Source organism: Pristis pectinata, chromosome 33 (assembly GCF_009764475.1).
Source record: "Pristis pectinata isolate sPriPec2 chromosome 33, sPriPec2.1.pri, whole genome shotgun sequence".
NCBI classification, from domain to species: domain Eukaryota; kingdom Metazoa; phylum Chordata; class Chondrichthyes; order Rhinopristiformes; family Pristidae; genus Pristis; species Pristis pectinata.
The window spans coordinates 16,045,863-16,070,234 of record NC_067437.1 but is presented as its reverse complement, the minus strand read 5'-3'; the positions used below and the strand labels follow the sequence as shown (position 1 = coordinate 16,070,234).

Sequence of the window (24,372 nt, the reverse complement as noted above, 5' to 3'; positions counted from 1 at the left end):
GCAAAGACTCCTCTGAAATTAGATTATGCGAAAGCCGGCGATCTGGTCACCATCTTTGTAAAGGAGAGCGCAGCCGGAAGTGGGCGGGAGAGAGCCGTGGTCACGTGTGGGCGTGATTGGCAGGTACGACCGCGTTGACATTGAAGTCCCCAGGCCTGGTTCTGCCTTGTGAAGCATGTGGATGGATTAAATTATGGGAGCCACACAGCAGTCTGTTGGATAAGAATACAGGCTCCATGTGGGCAAAAGGGCAAATTTCTCCCAGGTGGTGCACTTGCACCAAATAGCCCCCCCAACTTCTTGCTACAGCAAAGGTCTTCCAAGAAGATTGTCCTCTCTGCTGAATTAGCTGGAATCAGCTGGGACAGTGATACAGTGACTTTGAGGTCCCTGAAAATTGGCCTTGCTGTCTGCTCTGATTAATATCCAATGACCTGTACTGGCGATTGTCAATGATTGTAAGAGGGCAAGGATTCATTCCATTTTGGTTTGCCTCTCTCGGATAGCGTACTGAATGGACGCTAACACCAGTGGAACTGTAGTGGTGTTCCCCAGGGCTCAGTGCTAGGCTCATTGCTATTTGTCATATATATCAATGATTTGAATGAGAATGTACAAGGCATGGTTAGTAAGTTTGCAGATGACATTGAAACAGATGCTGTAGTTGACCGTGAAGATGGTTATCAGAATTTATAGAGGTATCTTGATCAGCTGGGGAAGTGGGCCAAGGAATGGCAAATGGAGTTTAGTTCAAATAAGTGCGAAGTGCTGCATTTTGGGAAGACAAATGAGGGTAGGACTTGCACAGTGAACGGTAGGGCCCCAGGGGGTGATGTAGAACAGAGGGACCTAGGAGTACAAGTGTATGGTTCCCTGAAAGTGGCATCACGTGTAGACAGGGTGGTGAAGAAGGTTTTTGGCACGCTGGCCTTCATCAGTCAGGGCATTGGGTATAGAAGTTGGGATGTTATCTTGCAGTTGTACAGGACATTGGTGAGGCCACATTTGGAATATTGTGTTCAGTTTTCGTCACTGTGCTATAGGAAAGATGCTATTAAGATGGAAAGAGTGCAGAGGAGATTCACAAGGATGTTGCCAGGACTTGAGGGACTGTGTTGGGACTGTGTTGGGACTTTTTTCATTGGACCGTAGGAGAATGAGGGGTGATCTTATAGAGGTGTATAAAATCATGAGGGGCATAGATATGGTGAATGTGCATAGTCTTTTTCCCAGGATTGGGGAATCAAGAACTAGAGGGCATAGGTTTAAGTTGAGAGGGAAGAGGTTTAATAGGAACCTGAGGGGCAACTTTTTCACCCAGAGGGTGGTTCGTATATGGAATGAGCTGCCAGAGGAAGTGGTTGAAGCAGATACATTAACAACATTTAAAAGGTACTTGGACAGGTACATGGACAGGAAAAGTTTAGAAGGATATGGGCCAAATGTGGGCAAATGGAAATCTTGGTCAGCATGGACCAGTTGGGCCAAAGGGCCTGTTTCCATGCTGTACGACTCTAAAGGAATTTTCTCCTCAATTCTGTTATAAATGACCTACCCCTTATTTTGTGATGTGGACCCTTCAGTTCTCAACTCCTCAGTCAGGGGAAACAGCTTCCCCTAGTGTAGGGCTCTCTGAAAACTTTGTACGGTTCAATGAGGTCACCTCTGATTCTTCTAAACTCTAGAGGCCTAACCTACTCAATCTCTTCTCATGTGACAGATCAGTGATCAGCAAGTGATCTGGTGAGTCTTCACTGCATACTTTCTACAGCAAGAATTTCTTTTTTTTTTAGGTAAGGAAACCAAGATTGTACACAACACTCCAGGTATGGTCTCACCAAGATCCCTTGTAATTGCAGTAAGTTCAGCACTTCGATCACACTTTGCACATGGAAATGCTTCTTTACTTATGAAAGGCAAAGGTAGTGGCCTAGCAAAAGGTTTTCCTGGATTAGGAATGTGAAGATAATATGTGATTCAGATGGCAGAAAGTAAATCACAAGGTAGGAGGACAGAGAGGGTTGAAGTCTTTAATAAAAGAGGAATATGCTGTAGCACTAAGTAGATTAGACAACATCTGTGGAGAGATATTTCAGGTGGATGTCATGTAAATAGGAAACAACAGTGATCTAAGCACCTTTTCTTGTGGACCACTGGTTGGCAAATTCCCCAATTCTTGATAATAGCTGAAGCTTCATTCTGCTATGTCATTCCCTGACTCCACGTGCTCTGACCAAGTTATGAGCATCTCCGATAAGAACATGGTGAAAATTCTCAGCAGGTCAGCCAGCGTCGATGTTAATATTTCAGGTAGTCACCACCAAACTTTACTTTCCTTTTCTTTCAGCATTCGGAAGGGGCCATCCTTCCAATAGTGTGCTGAACAGCAGGTATCCACGCAGTACTCAAGCTGAGGTCTGACCAATGTTTTATAAAGTTGGAGCATAACTTCCCTGCTCTTATATTCATTGCCCTGAGTAATGAAAGCCAGCATCCCATATGCCTTCTTAGCCATTTTATTTACCTCTGTTGCCACTTTCAAGAATCTTTGGACTTGCATGCTAAGGTCCCTCTGTTCCTCAATATTACCCAGGACCTTACCAGGCATGGTATATGTCCTAGCTTCATTTGTATTCCCAAAATTCAGCATCTCAGATTTATCAGGATTAAACTCTATCTGCCATTTCTCAGGCCATTTCACCAACATGTCAATATCGACCTGTCACTTTAGACTACCATCCACATTGTCAACAACTCCACCAACCTTTGTGTCATCTGCAAACTTACTAACCATGCTTCCTATATCCACATCCAAATCATTCACATATATTACTAATAGCAAGGGTCCCAGCACCGATCCCTGTGGAACACCACTAGGCATCCAGGCACAAAAATAGCCCTCTACCATCACCCTCTGTCTCCCAAGCCAGTTTTGGATCCAGTTTGCCAACTTGCCCTGGATCACATGGGCCCTAACTTTTTGGACCAGTCTTCCATGTAGGACCTTCCCGAAGTCCATGTAAACCACATCTACTGCGCTGGCCACATCAATACACATTATTACTTCAAAATTTTCAGTCAGATTGGTCAGACAAGATCTGCCCTTGACAAAGCCATGCTGGTTACCTTTGATCAGTTCCTGCCTTTCCACATTAACCTATCCCTAAGAATTTTCTCCAGTACCTTTCCTACTATTGACGTTAGGCTCTCAGGCATTTCCCTGCTGCCCTTCTTGGAAAGTGGGACCACACTTGCTGTCCTCCAGTCATCTGGTACCTCATTTGTGGCAGCGAAGGTTTAAAAATCTCAGCCAGCACCTCAACAATCCCTTGCATTCCATAGTAGTCTGAGATAAATCTCATCAGGCCTTGGAGGTTTATCCACCTTTAAGCCCTCTAAGGCTTCAAGTATCTCCTTGTTATTTATGGAGCATTTCACCTTCTCCTTCCCTGATTTCTCCAACTGCAAAGGCTGTTTCCTTTGTGAATACTGATGAAAAGTATTCATTTCGGACCTCACCTTTATCTTCTGGCTCCACACACAATTGCCCTGGCTGTCTATTGTGGGTCCTACTCTTTCCCTGGGTATTCTTTTGTCCATGATATAAAATGCCTTTATATTTAACTTAATCCTGTCTGCTAGTGGTATTTTGTGACCTTCTCTTTGTCTTCCTAATTTCCTTTCTAAGCATCACCCTACATTTTTATACTCTTGAGGGGCCTCCCTTGGTTGTCTGTACCTGTTATATGCTTCCTCAACCAACCCTCAAAATCCCACATCATTCAGGATTTCCCTGTACTTGTTACCCTTGGCTCTCACTACTTCTCCTTCAAATACTTTCCACTGTGCAGATGTAGACTTACCTTCAAATAGAAGTCTACTTTTGCCAGGGTTGTCTTATTTTAATGAACTTGGCCTTCCCCGCGCCCCCCCCCCCCAATTTAATACCTCTATTTCTAGTCTATCCCATGCTTTTTCTTCGGGATCAAAGCTGACTTCCTTCCACTCCAATTCTGTAGTTTTGACATGAGTCCGATCTGAGATCTGTAGAGTCTGCTACAAGTAGAGCAGATAGTGTTTGACAGGGTAGGGGATAGGTTGCTTGATTTGTGAGCTCCATCTATATTCTCCTTGTGCTCTTGACAATGAGACTTGAGGTACTCTGCACCTTCCCGGATGTTCCTTTTCCATTTTCAGTGGTCACAGGCTGGGGATTCCCATGAGTCAGTGAGGATAATACATTTTTTTCTCGGGAAACCTCTTGGTGTTGCTGATTAGGAGTGCTTAGAACCTCAACTTTAGGGATTTGGCATGAAAGAGGATGATGACATTGTTTATCTTGCCAATGGATGTGGAGGATTTTATGGTAACAGCATTAGTGGCACCTCTCCAGTGTTTTGAAGTGCATAATGTAGGTAGTTTTTGTCTGATGTTTCAATGTTGTCACCAGGGAGTTGACTTTGTGCATCCCTTGTCTGATTTTTCATTTTTCATTATTTCTTTTAATATTAATTGATCACTTTTATAGTTCTTTTTGCCTTTATAACATTTTTCTAATATTTCTAATTCATTTTTGTCCCTTTGTCCTCTTTGGTTATTTCTTTAGTTTCAAATAGAACCATAGAACAATACAGCACAATACAGACCCTTTGGCCCACCATGTTGTGCCGCCCTTCTAACCACACCTCAGACTATCTAATCCCTTCCTCCCACATATCCTTCTATTTTAAATTCCTCCATATGCTTATCTAACAATCTCTTCAACTTGACCAATGTACTTGCCTCCACCACCACCCCAGGCAGCGCATTCCATGCACCAACCACTCTCTAGGTGAAAAACCTTCCTCTGACATTTCCCTTGAACTTCCCACCCATTACTTTAAAGCCATGCCCTCTTGTATCGAGCATTGGTGCCCTGGGAAAGAGGCGCTGGCTGTCCACTCTATCTATTCCTCTTAATATCTTGAATACCTCTATCATGTCTCCCCTCATCCTCCTTCTCTCCAATGAGTAAAGCCCTAGCTCCTTTAGTCTCTCCTAGTAATCCATACTTCAATTTTGTTTTTTTCTCTTTATTTATATACCTATCCTGTTACATATTTTGGTTTTAATGGAATATATCTTCCAACTCCTGCTCACCTGTTTGACATGTTTTATTTCTCTATGAATATTTTTTCCACTTCATTTTACCATGTCACAATTAGGTATTTTTCACAAACTATTGGTTTGACCTTTTATTTATGTTTTTTTAATCATTATCTGAAATAGTATTGTAATATGATTACTGTTGACTGCTTATCTCCTTGCATTTACTTTCATTATGAGTTTCTCATAACTCAGTCCAATAGTTCAAAGTCTTTTGTTCAGTTTCCTCGTTAAGAAAGGAGTCCTTTAAATCTTCATTCTTCTTCCACTTCCACTGCTAGATGTTCTGCAGTAAATGCTCTTTGTGAGATTAATCCCTTAATGAACCACTCCAAGTCTTATTGTCTGATTGTGGCTGTCCATCTGTGCATTTTTATGCCATCAAAACCAAGATAAAACAATTTTTTTTCAGCCTCAGGGGAAAGTGCCTGAGAAACATGCCGAAGAAAACATTGTTATGACACAGGATCTCGTTGCATGGGATAATTGTCTGCAGACAGTATTAGCAACACTGCCTCAGAGATATTAAGTTTAGAACAATTCAACCTTTTGGATTAATCTCATGCAGTTTTCTATTATGAGGAGGCGTTAGAAAGTACTTTGGCAAATGGTGATTGGTCCATTGGACTTTGTGTAGACTGATTTTAATAGACCACTTATTCCTTGGTATTTGTAAATCCTGCTGGGAGCCAGATGGGAATGCTTCCATGTGGTGAAATATTAAAAGCTGGAGATTATTTGCTGTTGTGATGCTGCATGGAATGTTTAGAGGTTTCATTGGGGCTCTGCAGTGACTCAATAAGGTGAGGAAGTCTACAAATGAACTGCTGGGAAGCTCCTAGCTGCAATGTGTGCTTACTTTCACTCGAGTTTAGCATCTCTGGACTAGGGAAGGGAAAGTTAATGTGGCATTCCATGCATGCTTACAGTGGCTGCATGGGTGGTGTATGTTGGGTGAACTGAACAAAAATGCTGTTTTGAGTAGTGTTGTTGGCTGTTGGTTACCTTGTGAGATGCTAGGTGTCAGAAGAACATATGCAGGATCTCATCATTCAAAATACACATGTTCAACAGCCTGTAATTACAACAGAAAGCTAATGAGGAAATGTTTTGCCAAGTTTATTTTTGTGTTTGAATATTTACTGTGACAAACCAAACAAAAAATACTCCCCTGATTCCTAACAACAATCTAATCAAATATTTGTACCTGACTTGATACACCCAGTAATTGGCATCATCTGGTAACTTATTTACAGAGTGGCCAAGGCATTGGAACAGAGAGCAATGAGTCTGAATTTTTTATGCAGGTAAAACTTCTACACTGCATTGATTACCCCGAATGCTGCAGTTGATTACAGTGACCTTTGGTGCGGAAGAAGGCACAGCGGTGTGGGTGTGGGGAGCTGTATTGTATGGGAATTTGATAATAATATTCACCGTATTCACTGCAGTAGGTGAGCTCATACAGGAAATGTGGTCAGTGCTTGTTCTTACCTCACACTATCAACATAAAAGTGGCAGTATTGGAACAGCACATTCCACTTTCCCCATTGCTGTAGTTAAGGTGTGGCCAGACATACAAACTTCCATAATAGGTGTGTTTAGTGGATCATATTTCTGCTTAACAAGAATTAAGTCATCATGCAGGTTAGTATAAACAATTTGATGGATTTGCAGACACAGGTTATCAACAGCGATGGAAGTAATAACCAAGAGGTTAAACCAGACTGTGGGAACAAACTAAATGAATAATTTGCTCTCACGAACAGTTTTAGTGTCTCAGGTACTTAAATACTTCCTGTATTCACTAATTACCTCATGCTCAGATCAGGGTGATGGGTGCTAGAGTTCTAAATGTCAATTCTGTGTATTTTTCAGAAAGAGTATTGACGGCCTGTTCACCAGGGAACCATCACAAATAATTCAGTTTGTCATCTCCTGACATCCATTTTCTAATGAATAAAACTAGCAATTTGATTTTTATTTACACCATTATTAGCTAAAAATGCAAAGCTCAATTGCAGATTCCCTATTGCAATTCCAATTGAGATCAATAGTTTACATTACAAAACATCTTCAGTGAAATATCATTAAAATGTCCCGAAGTGCCTTTTATAAGGATGGGGAGATTCACACAGCAATTATAAGTTGGGGGGGTGGGTGGGGGGGGGGAGGATCTGGGAAACTGATTGGAGGTAACATCAACAAGGGTTATTTTGTGGAAATGGTTGGTAAAGGTAGCAAGGCACAAGGGTTATTTGGAGAATTCCAGATACCACACACTGTTATGGGTGAATGTAATACCAACTGATGATGGAGCAAAGGGGAAATAGGCACATTATTGGCACCCCAAAGATAGGGTGGGTTGAAGTCATGGGGATTTGTAAAATAATGAAATCAGTGGATTCTGTATAAGGAAATAAAGATAGGAGTGATTGGTTAGTGAACTTCAAAAAAGACAGAATTCTGGGTGAGTTAAAATAATGTGGGATTTCAAAGACTGTTGAGGTAATTGGTATGGATAGGATTGATGAGGCAGTTTTGATGATATATAAGGCAGAGTACATGTTTAATGGCAAGATTCTTAGCAGTGTGGAGGAACAGAGTGATCTTGGGGTCCAAGTAGACTTAGATCCCTCAAAGTTGTCGCACAAGTGGATAGGGCGGTTAAAAAGGCGTATGGTGTGCTGGCCTTTTTAACCAGGGGACTGAGTTCAAGAGCCGAGAGGTAATGTTGTAGCTCTATAAGACTCTGGTTAGACCACACTTGGAATATTGTGTTCAGTTCTGGTCACCACATTATAGGAAGGATGTGGAAGCTTTGGAGAGGATGCAGAGGAGGTTTACAAGAATGCTGCCTGGGTTGGAGAGCATATGAGGAGAGGTTGAGAGAGTTAGAGCTTTTCTCTTTGGAACGACAGAAGATGAGAGGAGACGATAGAAGTATATAAGATTCTGAGAGGCATAGACAGAGTGGACAGCCAACATCTTTTCCCCAGGGCAGTAATGGTCAATACCAGATGTCACCTGTTTAAGGTGCATGGTGGAAAGTTCAGGGGAGATGTCAGAGGTAGGTTTTTTTTTACACAGAGTGATGGGTGCCTGGAATGCACTACCGGGGCCGATACAATAAGGTCATTTAAGAGACTATTAGATAGGCACATGGATGAAAGAAAAATAGAGGGTTATGGGATGTGATGGGGATAGATTGAATGGGGTTAAGGTTTATATAGGTTGGCATAACATTGTGGGCCAAAGGGCCTGTACCGTGCTGTACTGTTCTATGTTCTATGTCAAGTGCAGTTTGCAATTGAATACAGCATTGTGGCTGGCCACCTAGGATTTACCCTTTGAATAATAGAATACGTGACAACATTTAATAAAATCATTGTCCACTTCACTCTGCACAGAAAATGAATTGCACCATTGTGCTTCCTGGTTTGAAAATATTGTGTTTTAAAACCAAGATGGTAGTTTAGCTCAGTTAGTAACCCACTGACCTCTAAATTAAATTGTCTATTCTGAGCTAACCTTTTAAAGGAATACTGAGAATGTGCTCCATTGTCAGAAACAGATTCAGTAGATTCTGTGGCACTAGTTGAAGTGCAGGGAGTTGATATGGCCAATAGTTTTCTCTAAAAGAACGTCAGCAAAATAAAGTCCTGATGCTTCATCTCACTGCTGTTGCTATGTGCAAAATGGCTGTGATCAGGAAGAACCCCAGATCTGATCCTTGCTCTGTGCTGAATGAGTTGCTGCAGTGCTAAAGATGGTACGGTTTATCTGAAGGGGAAAACCGGTAGTTTTTCTCACTATTGGTCCAGCAATCTCTAACAGTGTCAAAAAACAGAGAAAGCTAAGAACACTCAGCTTCTCTGAACATAACCAGGAGAAATCAACAGCATATAAAAAGGAACAAAGTTCTGACAAAGGGGCACAGACCCAAAACGGTAACTGTTTCTTCTTCCACAGATACTGCCTGACCTACTGAGTGTTACCAGCATTTTCTGTTTTTACTTAAGAGGAAGAGGTAATAAAGACGATATCAGCGCAAGAAATCTTTAACTCTATGGCTGGAACTCGCATGGTTGGTTGACACAGCTGAGGTGCCCCCTACAGTCTCATAACCTGTCCCCAGTCACTGGATATGTAACTAATGTCCTCTCACTAAAGGTACCAGAAAAAACTTTATCCCAGGTGGGAGTTGAACCTGGATGTGGAGTGGGAGGTGGCAATAAAAACTTAACAAAAGTTTTTTTAATTAAAAAAGTTAGAGAATTCCTCATTGCCAATGTGTTTTTATTAGTATTTTTTGACCTGGGTGCCTTTACATATCAAAAAAAAGTTCCAAATTTCTTTATAAATTTCTCTCTTTAATATTATACAATTCTTTTGTCCTTTCCCATTAACGAGCCCTGAATCTGTTTTCTTCCATTTATGGTCGAAAGACTGAATAGTAGGTGCTGCGGTGGGAGGGACTGTGGTTTCCTATTCCACTAACGTTGTTCCTTTTGACAACAACCATTTCAGAGATCAACGTAACTAACCTCTGACACAACTTATTAGCAGGACTCTCCCAGACTGCTAAAGACATACTGTGACACACTGACTGCATTCCTCACATTCTTGTTCTCATGCAGCTGGAACCATAGATTCTGAGGCCTCAGTTCTGCCCTGTCATTGGCTGAAGTATCACCTTCACGGTTCTTTCATTTATGTTCATTTTTTCCTTTTTAGGACAGGAGGCTGGAATGGGTTGGTCTAGTGCTATTAGTCATTAGGATCGACAGTGTTGGAGTATGGATGTGTCATTGATGATTAAGCCTCCAACAAAGCAGTTAAAAGTGACTAGGATTTCTATAGTAATTGAGAAGCAAAAGATTGCAGATGCAGGAAATCTGAAATAAAAATTATTTTGGATTTTATAGCACGGTTAATGTCCTGGTAAAAATGTTTCAAAGTATGTTATGGTCAATAAGGCAAAGGTGGATGGGACACTCCCTCACCATAAATGGCAGGTGATAAGATGCAAGACACTCAAAGTATCAGTCTTTGTAGAAGACCAGAAGGCTGGCAGGGGGAATTGGAAGCTAAATGTGAAACTGATGATCCCAGGAAAAGATTGAGGAACTTAAAATGGATTACACAATTTGGAGGACCATAAGGCATTTCTTTGATTCTCCAGTGCACTGGTGGGAAGCAATCAATGTACATATTAAAAGGTTCTTCATCCTCACTTGTTCAGAAAGCAAGAGAGAACCAAAATGAAATGTACCAAATTTAGGAAAGTACACGGAATCTGCTCTTACTGAGGTCAGTGAGGTGGATGTTGAGGAAGTACTCTAAAAGGTAAAAAGCCAGCAAGTCGCACTCTTTACCTTGGCTCCAAGGTCATTTTCTAATCCAGAGTATGTTTCATGGAGCAGGATAAAGCGTACATGTGCTTCTTCTTCCAAAAGGTTTGTGGAGCAAGTTCTGTGATCAGTCAGCTTGGAGAAGAGGACAGCTCAGTCAGATCCTCACAGCCTACCGTGTGAAGGATCTATGAATCTTCTAATGCTGGGCTAAACAACTTGAAGAGCTCGGACAACACAGCTGCCCAGAGGTTCCTGTCCTCTACTGCAGAGGCTTTAAATGACAGCAGGCAGGAGAATCGTAACCACCTTTAACTCTGGATGAGTAGATAAGATCTTTCCCTTCTTTCAAGGCAAGTAAAACTCCTGGAAGTGTCTAGTCAGCTTGGACCAGGACAAGGCTTTTGATATCATATTGCACACATACCTGACAGATGTACTCTCCAAAATTGGGTTTAGGGAATCTATCAGCAAGGAGTGTAACAATTCTAGACAACTGAGGCATTCAGGATAAAGCCACTCTGTACATAGACAGCTTCTTCTGCTCAGACCCACTGTTGGTCTGCAGATTAATGAGCAGCTGCAACCAATTCATGCTGGACTCCCAGGACCAGAGCCAATCAGAGTAAAAGCAAAGCCATTTTATTCAGCAGCAGGTCCAACCAATCTTTTGATTATCTGAAGGTGCTGGAATATGGTTCAGAAGAGCTGTGGCATACTGTAAGAACTGATTGGAGAGTATAGCTGAAGTGAAAGAGAAAATGGGGTTGTGGCATCAGGACTCTCTCTTGATTGTGGGAAAGAACCTGGTCATTAGGTGTGAAGTACTATTGGCGTTGCAACAAGTTTAGTCCAAAATTTATCTTTGATTGCCATCATTAAATGGGTGCCAGAATATCAACTATCCTTTGTAGTTCCCTTTTGATATTTGGTTCCCAAGAATTTAGCATACCTTTGGTGACAAAAGTTTAATTTCTACAGCATAAACTTTGTAAGTAGCTTAGAAGAAAGTTTGTAATTTAGACTGTAGTTGAGTTATTCAGTTTTTAAACAAGCAGAGTAGCCATATAACACAGTAGCTATAACAAAGGATCCTGTGCTCGACAGACTGATCCCAGGGACTACACCAGGGTTGAAGCCCATGTGCTGAAAGAGGCACTGAAACTAGTTGCAAGCAATGCAAAGACCCTCTGAGGAAAAACCAATGTTTAAGTCAGTCTTGGCCATTGAAGACCCCATTGGAATGAGAGTAAACCCCTCCTGCAGCAGTCACCCAAGCCCTTTTCCAGTTCTTGAGAGCGAAAATGTTCAAATCTATGGAGGCAGGGAGAAATGTACCCAATGTGGTAGCTGCTGATGGTCACCTTTCTGTCTGACTCCAATAAGCTGTGCAAAGACTCTGCGCAGACAGACACCAAGTGTCACCAAGTGCCACAGTTCTATTTGTCTCTGGTGTTGTGACGAATGGGTCTGGCCGATAGCCTCAGAACCTTTTCAGCTGGACCCTGCTTTAAAATCTGTCCATTATAGAAAAGTTTATGCAGAAGAACAACTTTGACCATAAGTTACTGAGGCATTGATCTGCCTAGAATGACCTCCAAACTGTAGTAAGTGTGGATCATGTTAGATGGTTCATCAAGCAGAGTGTCAAGGTCATTTGTCAAAATGGCTCATCACCAGAACTTTTAAGTAAGCACCAAACCTGAGAAGGGTTTTCCCCAACAGGTCTTTCATGTTAAGCCAGAGACTCATGCTGCCCTTGAACAGTGATGTAACACAGGACTCTGTACTCAATGGGCTGTTCCCAGGGACATACATTTTAATAAACAGCAACATGCTAGAAGGTATTGTCCAGTCTGCCTGAAACTGTTTGGTCTTCCATTGCAAGGAACTGTCCATGACTGAATGTTGCGGATTAGCACATTCCAAAATCTAGGACTGGATGTTTAGGTATGTGCTGAAATTTGGTACAATCACCACAAAAGGTCTATGGTGAAAGGCCACAATTTAAGATCCATGAGCTATTGCACATCAGGGGGATGGAGCACATTAATAAATACTCTCATATTGTTTGCTCAGAGAATGTATATTAGGGAAAATTAATTTTGTGACCAGTGTCTGACTCGGAAGAAAAGTGCTCCCATTTGACTGAATACATTGATCTTCAAAGAACAGATAAACTTTGCCCAGCAAGACTGAACTAATGCAACAATAAATTGAGATCAAAATCCAAATTGTCCTCCAGACATTCAGTGCTGTAACATTGAATGTGTTTGCTCTGTGAGTGTTATTTCCTTTTTGCTGTTCACTTGCACAGCATATTGCCTTAATATCTACATTAAACCTGGAATCTACAATGGCCAAGACTGACTTAAATGATGACTTTTCCCCAGACAGTCTTTGGACTCCTTGCAACAAGTTTCAGTTCCTGTGTTACAGAGCTACTCCACGTGAGTTTTGGTGCTTGTTTGAAAGTTGAATAACACACCTATTGCAAACCTTCTTCTATGCTGCTTACAAATTTATGTTCTTAAAAATTCATCTTTGGTCACCAAAGTTATGCTAAGTTCTATGCAAGCAAATACAAAGGATGGTTGATAATCTGGCACCCATTTAATGATAGCAATCAAAAATAAACTACTGCTCCCATGTAACAGTGTGATATCATGATGTAGATCTGTAAGCTCCTCCCTCCCCATTTCCCAATCAGAATTATACCTTCCCTCCTTGCTTTGAAAGAAGAAGTGCAAAGGGAGATATTGACAAATCCCATTTAGTAAAGGATGTAAAACCCAACTTTGTTCCTGGATTAATGGTGAGGAACTTAGCTATAATTTAGTGACAGCTCACTGAAGGCAGCACACTCATCCTAAAGCTATGCAGAAATAAATATTATCTTGGGATAATGCACAGCAATGGCAGGTTGATTAATGTGAACTGTGCTCTCACCTTTGAACTGACAGCTTATCTATCAACAAGGCTAGAGATTTACTGGCTCATGTAAAGGAGTTCTATTTTATAAAAAAAACCATTTTCTACCCTCCCTGCTAAAATTGCCACATGTTCAAGGACTCAAAGTTATGGATGTGAAACCATGGATTGCACATTCTTGAATGTAAACTCAGTTGATGTTCCTAGGTAAAAAAATAACATTTCAACTTCAAAATTGGTGCTTGTTCACTGTGTACGCTGGCGTAACCTTGTTTGATAGCACGTAATTAATGACCATTAGCTTGTGAGGCAAACAATGCACACTTCACACAGAATATGTTGTGTTTTCATTGTGTATAGAGAAAAACCTGGGAAATAATAAGTCATTGGTTCAATATATTTTGATGAATTCAGCAAAATAATAAAAAAACAAACAGATTAAAAAAAGACTTTTTTGTAGAAAACTTCCCAACTATTCTCCAGAGTTGGGAATAGTTTTCCCCCGATTCTCTGTTTAGATGCTGGGGATCTGATTACAAGCTATTGGCTGCTCTCCAACACTTTATATGAAAACTTAAGTTGTCATTATTGGCAGGGTATTCAACTGCAAAGAACAACCACACCTGACCCTAATGCTGTCTTCAGCCTAGTCATCTATAATTTCCAGCAGTGATCCAAGAGTTGTTAACCTCTTAGCACACAACCTAAGGCTCACATGGTATTGGTATTGGTTTATCATTGTCACTTGTACTGAGGTACAGTGAAAAACTTGTCTTGCATGCCGATCTTACAGGTCAGTTTCATTGCACAGTGCAGTTACATTGAGTTAGTACAGAGTGGCGTTGATGTAGTACAGGTAAAAACAATAACAGTACAGAGTAAAGTGTCACAGCTACAGAGAAAGTGCAGTGCAATAAGGTGCAAGGTCACAACAAGGTAGATCGTGAGGTCATAGTCCATCTCATTGTATAAGGGAACCATTCAATAGTCTTATCACAGTGGGGTAGAAGCTGTCCTTAAGTCTGGTGGTACGTGCCCTCAGGCTCCTGTATCTCCTACCCGATGGAAGAGGAGAGAAGAGAGAATGTCCTGATTTCATCTTTGGCCCCTTTCTCCTCCTCCTACATGTCATTTGTCAATTCATCTTTTGTAGATGAGGGCACAACTTGCAAGTTTGTTCATGTCCCCTCTGCTCACTTGACCTCAAGAACATCAGACTACCTGTCTCACATAAGGTTGCCTATGAGACAGAAACTTCTGCAACTGAAGCACCAGAAGGCTGAACACATTAATCTTGCCATCAACCCCATTCCCTTTATGGAAGCTTACTCAGGCTGAACTGGTATTTTCTACCCACAGTTGGGCTTGATGCCACAACCTTAATTCATGCCTGCATAACAAATAGGCCCAGTTTCTCCCATCTTCCCTCTGTTGGATTCATGTACTCTACCCATCATCATTTGAGCATCTCCAAACATTCTATCCTGTATGAGGTTCCACACACTAATTCCCTCTTTTTTTCACTAACTCACACGATGATCTCCCCATTCCCAAACTAAATGAATTTAAAATTCTTACCATCACCTACCAACCCCTCCATGATCTTGCCCCACTCTACCTTTAGAACCCATATCCTCTTCTGGTTCTCTAACCCTGAGCTCATTAACATCCTTCATCTCCACTGGCAAAGTTTTCTTGGTTCTGTGTCCTGGAACTCCTGTCTTAAATCCCCAACTTGTTGAATTAACCTTTTAAAAACATTCTCAAAAGATATCTCTTCAATCAAAGCATTAATCATGTAACTCAATTCTCCCTGCAAATCCCTGGCATTTTTTTCCTCTATGTTAAAGGTAATGTGTAAATGCAATTTGCTATAATGAATAGTGCAAACACATTCTAACTGAAACATTAACTTCTGTTTTTCCCCTCCAGCATTTTCTATTTTTAGCTCTCATTTCCAGCATCCGCAGAACCTTGCTTTTGATTATTACTCTACTGTGGTCCAACCTGACCTCTGCCAATTCAGCACAAACTTGAATCTTCTGTACCGCATGCTTCTGGTTCCTGTGATTGTGTTGTTGCAAACTAAGCTATCTCATACTCAACCCCTGGGTCTGTGTTGAATTACAGAGGCTCAGCCTGGCAGCTCTGACTATCCACTGAGTAGCCCCCACGTCCATGAACTTGGATGTCCACTTCTGCTCACTACTGAGAAACAATATTGTGAGGGCAGGTTAGTCCCAGCTTAGACATTATACTGGGAGAGATTTTAAAGATTTTGTGGCTCTGCAAACAATGACACTTTTGGAAGAGGAGAAAAATCAACAGCTCACAGCAGGATTCACACAATAAATTGCAGAGATTGTTGCTTGGAATCCATAGGGTCACTCCAGCACTAGGTCAACAGAATTCCTGGAATAACAACATACATGGCTAAAATCAGCTCTTTACACAGAGTTTCTGGGGTTTGTCAATGTCTTGTTAAATCAGGAGGTTGAGGAAAACACACACAGAATTTTAGTGTTATTGAGGCTGAAGGCTAAGATTTAGCCTCTGAACTCCTGGTATCTGGTGAGTGTTTTCACAAGCACTTCCTAGAATTTCATGCATTAGATGGGAGGAGTTTGGAATTTGTTTTTTTACTGTTCTGTTTGGTTAGTGATTTATCCTGTTCTCCTTTCTTGTTTCTACATTCCTGTTAATTTTCTTCTCTCATCTCTTTCTGAGGTACGATTCCACAATTGCCAGTCATACTTTTCCAAATGAACCTTGACGGTAAGTGAAAACCAGAAAACTCCAAAATCTGAAATAAAACCTGAACAACAGAATCTAAGCAGGGCAGGCAGCATCTGTGGAAAGAGAAACAGTTAATGTTTCAGTTCTGGGACCCTTCTTCATAGTGATAGTGAATATTGACAGGTAAGGTGACTCCAGGCAGCATCAGTGCTGCTTCCCCTGATCTCTACTTACTCCCTCTTTCCAGCAGCATTTACAGGATAGTGACCTGAAAGAGGAACCTGAGATGATTTTTCTTCCTAAACCCAGCAGCTGCAATACTTGTATTTACACCCTCCCTAAATTTGGTTAACAATACATTTATGGGATCAAACCAGGGTAATCCTAATTGGTATGAAAGAGTTTGTATTTCCTGCTGCCACATCTGTATGAACACAGTGAGCCTTGATAGGACCTGACTGTTTAATGCAAAGTTTATGTCCAATCTGCAGCAGAGAAACAGGCCATTCAACCCAGTTGGTCCTTCTACCCATCCACATCTAACCCTTACAGCATATATTTCTATGCCTTTCTCTTTAGTGTGCCTATCTAGATCCCCCATAAAGACATCTAAGCTCAATGACTCCTGTTCCTAGGGGAAAAAAATGTATCTCCTGAATTCTGTCCTAGATTTATATTTATAATCTTCTCATTTGGGTCCTACATGGAAACGTTTTTTCAATATCAATGGTGCACATATTTTGTGGGGAAGGGATTAACAATCTGAATCATTTCCGAGGACCACTCTCCTGAAATGTTTCACTGTAACCACACATTTTTGGTCACATAGAAAGACAGATTCTAAAGTTTCCCCACAGCTTAATTTATGTTCAGATTACTACCAAACAGCAAGAAGTTGGTAATGATTTTTTTTACTTGAAATGCCTTGACTTGTGTCTTAATGTGTTTGACAGAATCATTTGCCTGAAATCATTGTTAAAACCTTAGAATTCCTGGAGACTGGATAAAAATCTTGGGCCTACTTCTTTGATTAAGATTCCTAACCCCCCACCAATGACCCCTTCTGCCTTAAGCCCTCCTCGTCCTCTCGAACATCCCACTCTGGCCTTCTGCCCGCTCTGGATCTTTTCATCTCTAATTGCCAACAGGACATAAACCATCTCGACTTCACCACTCCCCTCATTTATTCCAGCCTCACTACCTCTGAACGCACTGCCCTCCACTCTTTCCGCACTAATCCCAACCTCACCATCAAACCCGCAGACAAGGACGGTGCTATTGTAGTCTGGCAGACTGACCTCTACCTTGCTGAGGCCAGACAGCAGCTCTTGGACACCTCCCCTTACTTACTCCTGAAACAGGACCCCACTGAGAAGCATAAGGCAACTGTCTCCCGCACCATCACCAACCTCATCACCTCCAGAGACCTCCCCTCTACAGCCTCCAACCTCATTGTTCCCCAACCCCGTACTGCCCGTTTCTACCTCCTACCCAAGATCCACAAACCTAACTGCCCCAGTAGACCCATTGTTTCCACCTGCTCCTGCTCCACTGAACTCATGTCCTTGTATTTTGATTCCATTTTTTCCCCTTGATTCACTACCTTCCCACCTACATCCGTGACACTTTGCATGCTCTCCACCACTTCAACAACTTCCAGTTCCCTGGCCCTGACCGCCTCATTTTCGCCATGGATGTCCAGTCCCTGTACACTTCCATCCCCCATCAGGAAGGCCTCAAGGCTCTCTGCTTCTTTCTTGATAAAAGACCCAACCAGTTCCCCTCCTCCACCATCCTCCTCCATCTGGCAGAACTGGTACTCACCCTTAACAACTTCTCTTTTGGCACTTACAACTTTCTCCAGACCAAAGGTGTAGCCATGGGCATTTGCATGGGCCCCAGCTATGCCTGCCTTTTCGTTGGCTACGTGGAACAATCCATGTTCCAAACCTACACCGGTAACACATCCCCAACTCTTTCTCCACTACATTGACGACTGCATTGGTGCTGCGTGCTGCTTCTTGCACCCATGCGGAGCTTGTCAATTTTGTCAACTTCGCCACCATCTTCCACCCTGAACTCAAATTTACATCTCCAACACCTCTCTCCCCTTTCTGGATCTCTCTGTCTCTATCTCCGGAGACAGATTATCTACCGACATCTTTTACAATCCCACTGAACTCCCAGAGTTACCTGACTACACCACTTCCCACCCTGTCACTTGCAAGGATGCCATTCCATAGTCTCAGTTGCTCCGTCTCCGCCACCTCCGTTCTCATGATAGGCTTTCCATTCCAGGACATCCGAGATGTCCTTTTTTTTTATGAAAACAGGGTTTCCCCCAAACTGCTTTCAATGCAGCTCTCACCTGCATGTCCTCCATTTCCTGCATGCTTACCCTCACCCTATTCCCCCCACCCTGACATAACAGGGATAGGGTTTCCCTTGTCCTTATCTACCACCCCACGAGCCTCCGCATCCAACATATCATTCTCCGCAACTTCTGCCATCTCCAATGAGATTCCACCACTGGGCACATCTTCCCCTTCCCTTCCCTCTCTGCTCTCCGCAGGGATCGCGCTCTCTGTGACTCCCTTGTCTGCTCGTCCCTCCCCACTGATCCCCCTCCTGGCACTTATCCCTGCAACCGTACCAAGTGCTACACCTGCCCCTACACCTCCTCCCTCACCATTCAGGGCCCTAAACAGTCCTTCCAGGTGAGGCAGTCCTTTACATGTGAATCCACCGATGTCATTTATTGCATCTGGAGATCCCAGTGCAGCCTCCTCTACACTGGTGACACCCGATGCAGATTGGGGGATCGCTTCGTAGAGCACCTTCGCTCCGTCTGCCATACCAGCCAGGATCTCCCAGTGGCCAGCCATTTTAATTCCACTTCCCATTCCCACACTGACATGTCTGTTCACGGCCTCCTCTACTGCCGACTTGAGGGCTAGACGCAGATTAGAGAAACAACACCTCATTCTGTTTGGTAGTCCCATCACCTGACGGCCTCAACATTGCTTTCTCAACTTCTGGTAACCCTCCCCTCTGTTTCCCCCCCCCCCCCCTTTGTTTTCCCTTATCCCTCTGGCCCCATTAACCCTACTCTTTCCCCTCTCCCACCCTCACAACCTGCCCATCACCCACACCTTCCTCCCTCTAGTTCCCCACATCCTTTATTCCAAGGTCCACTGTTCTCTCCTATCAGATTCCATCTTCTTCAGCCCTTTGCCTCTTCCACCTCTCACCTCCCAGCTTCTCACATCATTCCCACTTCCCCCCCCTCCACCTTCCTATCTTCCCCTCTCACTTGAATCACCTATCACCTCCCAGCTTGTGCTCCTCCCCCTCTCTCCACCCTTTTATCCTGGCTTCTGCCCTCTTTCTTTCCAGTCCTGATGGTCTTGGCCTGAAACATCGACTGTTCATTTCCCTCCATAGTTGCTGCCTGACTGGCTGAGTTCCTGCAGCATTTTTTGTCTGTTGCTCGATAAAAGTCAGATTTTTGGTCCTAACAACATTCTTTTCAAATTGTACTTATTTTTTGGCTTTTTAAATGTTAAATTTTTAAAATTTTCTCCAGTTTTCTCTCTTAACTCCTCTGCAAATTGTTTTCTTTTAGGCCCCCTGTATTTTTATTTACTATTTACTAAATAACAATCTAACTATTCATTTGAGGTAGGAATAACTTCCTTTCATGGCACTCTGTTCCATGTGTTCATGTATTCACAATTATAAGTTCTGATTTTCTCCATCTTCAATGAAATTATAAACTTCCACTAAAAAATGTACTTCTCTTATTTGTTACCATTCGAGTATTTTCATTATGCAATGTGACATGCCTACAAGTTTGTTATAAAACAAGGAAAGGTTTGTAAGTTAATATGAATGATTTCTGATTTTGTTGCAGCATTATTAAAGGGAAAGGTGCTTTAAGATTTTGGAAGAAAGAGTACTTCAGCACCCATGACACTTAATGCTAATTTTAGCCACTTAACTATCTGATCTCAGAGAAGCCACCTTTAAGATTTTCCAGATCAAGCTGCTGAATTGTGGTATTTCTGTCCACCTGATGTGTTGTGCATGTGATTTCTCGATATGCTTTACTCCTGTCAAATTACTGCTGAGTTTATAAAATCAAAGTACTGTTGATGGTGGAAATATGAAATCAAGGCAGAAAATGCTGGAAACCATGTTGGTTAACATCCATGGAGAGTGAAACAGAAAGAGTTCACATTTCTAGTCAAGGACTCTGATAGAAGGCATTGAGTTGAAACATTAGAGACAAGAGACTGCAGATGTTGGAATCTGGAGCGAAAGGTAAACTGCTGGAAGCACTCAAGGGATAGTCAACGTTTTGGACCGAGACACGCATAAGGACAGAGTGTAGAGGGTAGGTAGCCAGTATATGGAAGTGAGAAGGAGGGTTGAGACAGAGGCGGGATGATGGGCAGGTGGAGCCAGGTGGAGGAGAGGGATGGGGGATGTTGAGACAAGAGGCTGGTAGGTAGTAGGTGGAAACATGGAGAAAAAAAAGAAAATGAGGCTGATGGAGCCAAATGGGGGAGAGGGGGAGGGTAGAGGCCGAAGATGGTGGGTGATGGGTGAAATGAGGGCAGGTAGGGGCAGATGGAACCAGATGGGGGGTGTCTGGGTAACGGGGGGTGTGGGTGGCGGGGAGGGGGGTGGGAAAGGATGGAAAAGGTGAACAAAGGGTGGACTGGTAAGAATGGAAAAGGAAAACGTGGGGCGTGAGTTACCTGAAATTGGAAAATTCAGTGTCTGTACCAGTGAGCTGTAGGCTGCTCATGCAGAATATGAAGTGCTGTTCTAATTTGCATTTGACCTCACCATGGCGGTGGAGAAGGCTGAGAATAGACAGGTGGGTGTGGGACTGGGAAGTTGAGTTGAAATGGCAGGCAAAGGGAACTGGATGAAATATTAACTGTTTCTCTCTTTAAGGATACTGCCTGACTTGTTGACTGTTTCCAGAGTCTTCCGTTTTTATTACAGTTAAATTTTCTTAATCTGGTCCAGCAGAAGGTTAACAGAGAAGGTAGAGACCATTGAGTATGCACACCACTGTTACCGAAGCCTAACTAACTAAGGAATGACAATTTACCACAGGGGAACAGGAATAAACCTCCTACTAGTAGACTAACTACCCTGCCCTTACCGTCAGAATGGGCTAAAAAGAAATATCTAGGGAAATGGATGCTGTGCACCCTTGCTCTGTATTTACCTTACCAAATCCTTTCATTTACCTTAAAGTCCTCTATCGTGCATCTCTTTTTAAAGAACAAAGCCTCAATCTGTTTGGCCATTCCTGATGGTTATTACCTCTAAGTTCTAGTGTCTTCCTTGTGATTTTTTGTTACACCTTCTCCAATATCTCTACAACTTTCCTAATAATACAAAGACAAGGACTGTGTACTGGGTACTCAAATGTGGTTTAATCAAAACTTCGAAACATAACGTCTGATTTTCTGGTACTAAGAACCTGCTTTGGTGCTTTTAACAATTTGTGATTTTGTGCCTCTATATTCCTTTGCTTTTCACCCTCATTTATACTCTCATTACCCATGGATTGCATGGCCTTTTGATTCTTCTTAAATATTAAAACAAGCATTTTGTGGAGTAGGGAGATTTATCATTGCCACCCACTAAACCCTACTGAACGTTGGATGAAATTTGGATTAGGATTGGTTGTTATTCCTGTGAATTTCAAATGCTTGCTACCTTGGTTCAGATTCATTCATAGAATATTAATGTTGCTGGCAAGGTTCGCATTTAGTGCCCTGTTGTCACTCTTATATTGCAATTTCAAAATTGATTTTCCATGTGTCCTTTTCCCAGAAGGAACCAATTTCACCACCACAAGTAGTCCACCATAATAGAGCTCACAGGACTGTCCATTGCCTTTCTAATTATAACATGGTTATAAACTTAATGCAAACCACTCCTCATTATTTCTGGGCTTCCCTTTGCCCTTTTAGGTTTAAACACACAAATCATAGAGAAGGAGCAACTTGACATTTTCTTTTTGAAACTTCATTATACATCCCTTCCATTGTAGTTTTCAAAGCACATCAAAAAATCTTCTTAGCTGCAGTAAATCGCTTCAGTTTTTTTTCTACAGCTGTTTATTCAACCAGGAATTTGTGCACATGAGAGGGAAAGAATGCAAGAGGTGAAAGGACACATTGCTTTGGCCAGAAGCATCTTAGATGCTCTTTGGAATTCACTAAACTATGTGGGAACTTAATACAATCTTTATTGGCTTTTTAGTGCAAACAATCAAATAAAAACTGAATTTTGCATTCATCTGAGTTACGACTATCCCACCCACATAGCTGCGTAAACAACATATGAACACCCTGTAATAATTACTAGCAGAAAACATTTCTTTCATTCTGAACATTGATACTCAGATCAGTGAGACCTGGTCCTGTTTACCATTCCTCACCTGGATGTAGGGGTATAAATAGTTCTGTGTGGTTTTGTCCCTGATTTATTTTGCTACAACAAAACTCTGATAATCCGGCATCCAAATGTTTGCAGATTCTAATAGGCTGGTATCTGGCTCATCCATTAGTGCAAGATGTGAGCTGGAATCCAGTGTGCAAGTGGGCTGTGCAGTCAGAGCCAGAGGTCCGGAGTGCAGCCAGGACCTGGACTGTGGGCCAAGTGTATGGATGGAGCCAGGATGAGGTCCATAACACCAGAGGTCAGGATCTTGGGTAGGTCTGCAGTGGAGCCAGTGCTTGTATATTTCCCGCTCCCCTTAAACTCACTGGGTTCACTGGAAAATTTATTGTACTACTGTGTAACATATTTTAAAGAAGTGTTTGTATATTAACAAAAATTACATCCAATGGTCTGGAAAATTTGCTAGTCCTGTGCTACCGAAGTCCCAAGGGTGCCAGATTATCGAGGTTTTATTGTAATGTGTTCTCCATTATGAGTTTCATCCTCCAGTATTAGAGAGGTAAATGTGCCAACAAATAACATTATATGTTCCCATGGGCAGGTAAAGTAGTTAGGATAGATACTAAGGTTGGCCGCTGACTGTTGTAGAATCACAGAGTCATAGACAACATGAGTCAGTATCTTTAAAAGAAGAAGCAAGAAAACTAGAGGGCAAAAAAACCCCACAGAAAGTAGTAACTTGAATGGTTAGTGAGTTAACCAGACCAGGAATGTCACAAATCTAATTTCCAATCAGATTAACAAAAGAGCCAGATTAACAAAAGAGTTGCACAAAAGGTTTTCATTCTCCTGAAATAAGTAGGGAGAACCACTCAGGGTTCATGGTCTTAACTATTGTCTGATGATGCATACTAGGAATGGTATGTGAATGCTTGTATGCATGTGAACACTGGATGAGGGTGAGGTAGGGCCCAGCTGTCCATTTGTATTAAATTAGCCAAAGTTCTCATTTCTGGTTGCCGTCCATATGGCAGAGGAGGTGATTAGCAATGTTTAACTATCCAAGTCCAGATAGATAGCTTCAGTAGTGGCTTAGTACATGCCTGAGATGTCACAGGGCAGCAAAACGATCTCTGCTTTGTGACTGATGTCCACAGTCATGTTATGTTATGCCTTCAATTAAGAAATAGCCCCAATTCCCACTTGAAGTTCTAACAAGGTACACCAGGTACCATTCACATATATCACATTGTTTTGAATGAACTGCTCAGTTGAAGGCATTCTCTTAATGACGTTGTACTTTCAAGCTCTTTGTTGGCTTGTTTATATATCTCAGCATTTTCATTATTTTTTAACATCACCATTGCCATAGAAAGTAAGGACCTCACGAACATAAATATGACCTTTTCTGTTGGTATGAAATGAGTGGCAGCACACCTCTGCTCTAAAAACTCCATAACAACCTTTCACCTGAACAACAAATTCTTCAAGGAAGCACTGAATGTTTCCTTTTATGGCTGGCTGGGAATGCTTGTGTGTGCAGACTAGGGGAGGTCACTATTAGGGCAGGCTCTGGTGCCTATGTAGTCTGTATCCCAGCAAGAAATTAAACGTTCAGGTGTAAGATTATGAGAGAAACATAAGAAAAATATGTTCTTTACCCCCAATCCTTCGAGTGAATCCTTTTGGTGTTGTGCGAGACATGCATGTCAAATGCTGGCAAAACCAATGCAAATCTCTTAAAAGGAGAAATGTAGATAGTGCTTTGCAATGG

General features: G+C 42.1%; 1 protein-coding gene across 1 annotated transcript in view; it reads left to right on the top strand.

The window, feature by feature from the left end:
- The window catches only part of LOC127585631 (myosin-9-like), a 132,994-nt gene continuing 108,622 nt past the window's right edge, over positions 1 to 24,372 (top strand). Inside the window, exon 1 of the mRNA XM_052043243.1 lies at positions 1 to 123. The gene's annotated coding sequence lies outside the window, so the exon portion shown is untranslated. The remainder of the gene's footprint in view (positions 124 to 24,372) is intronic.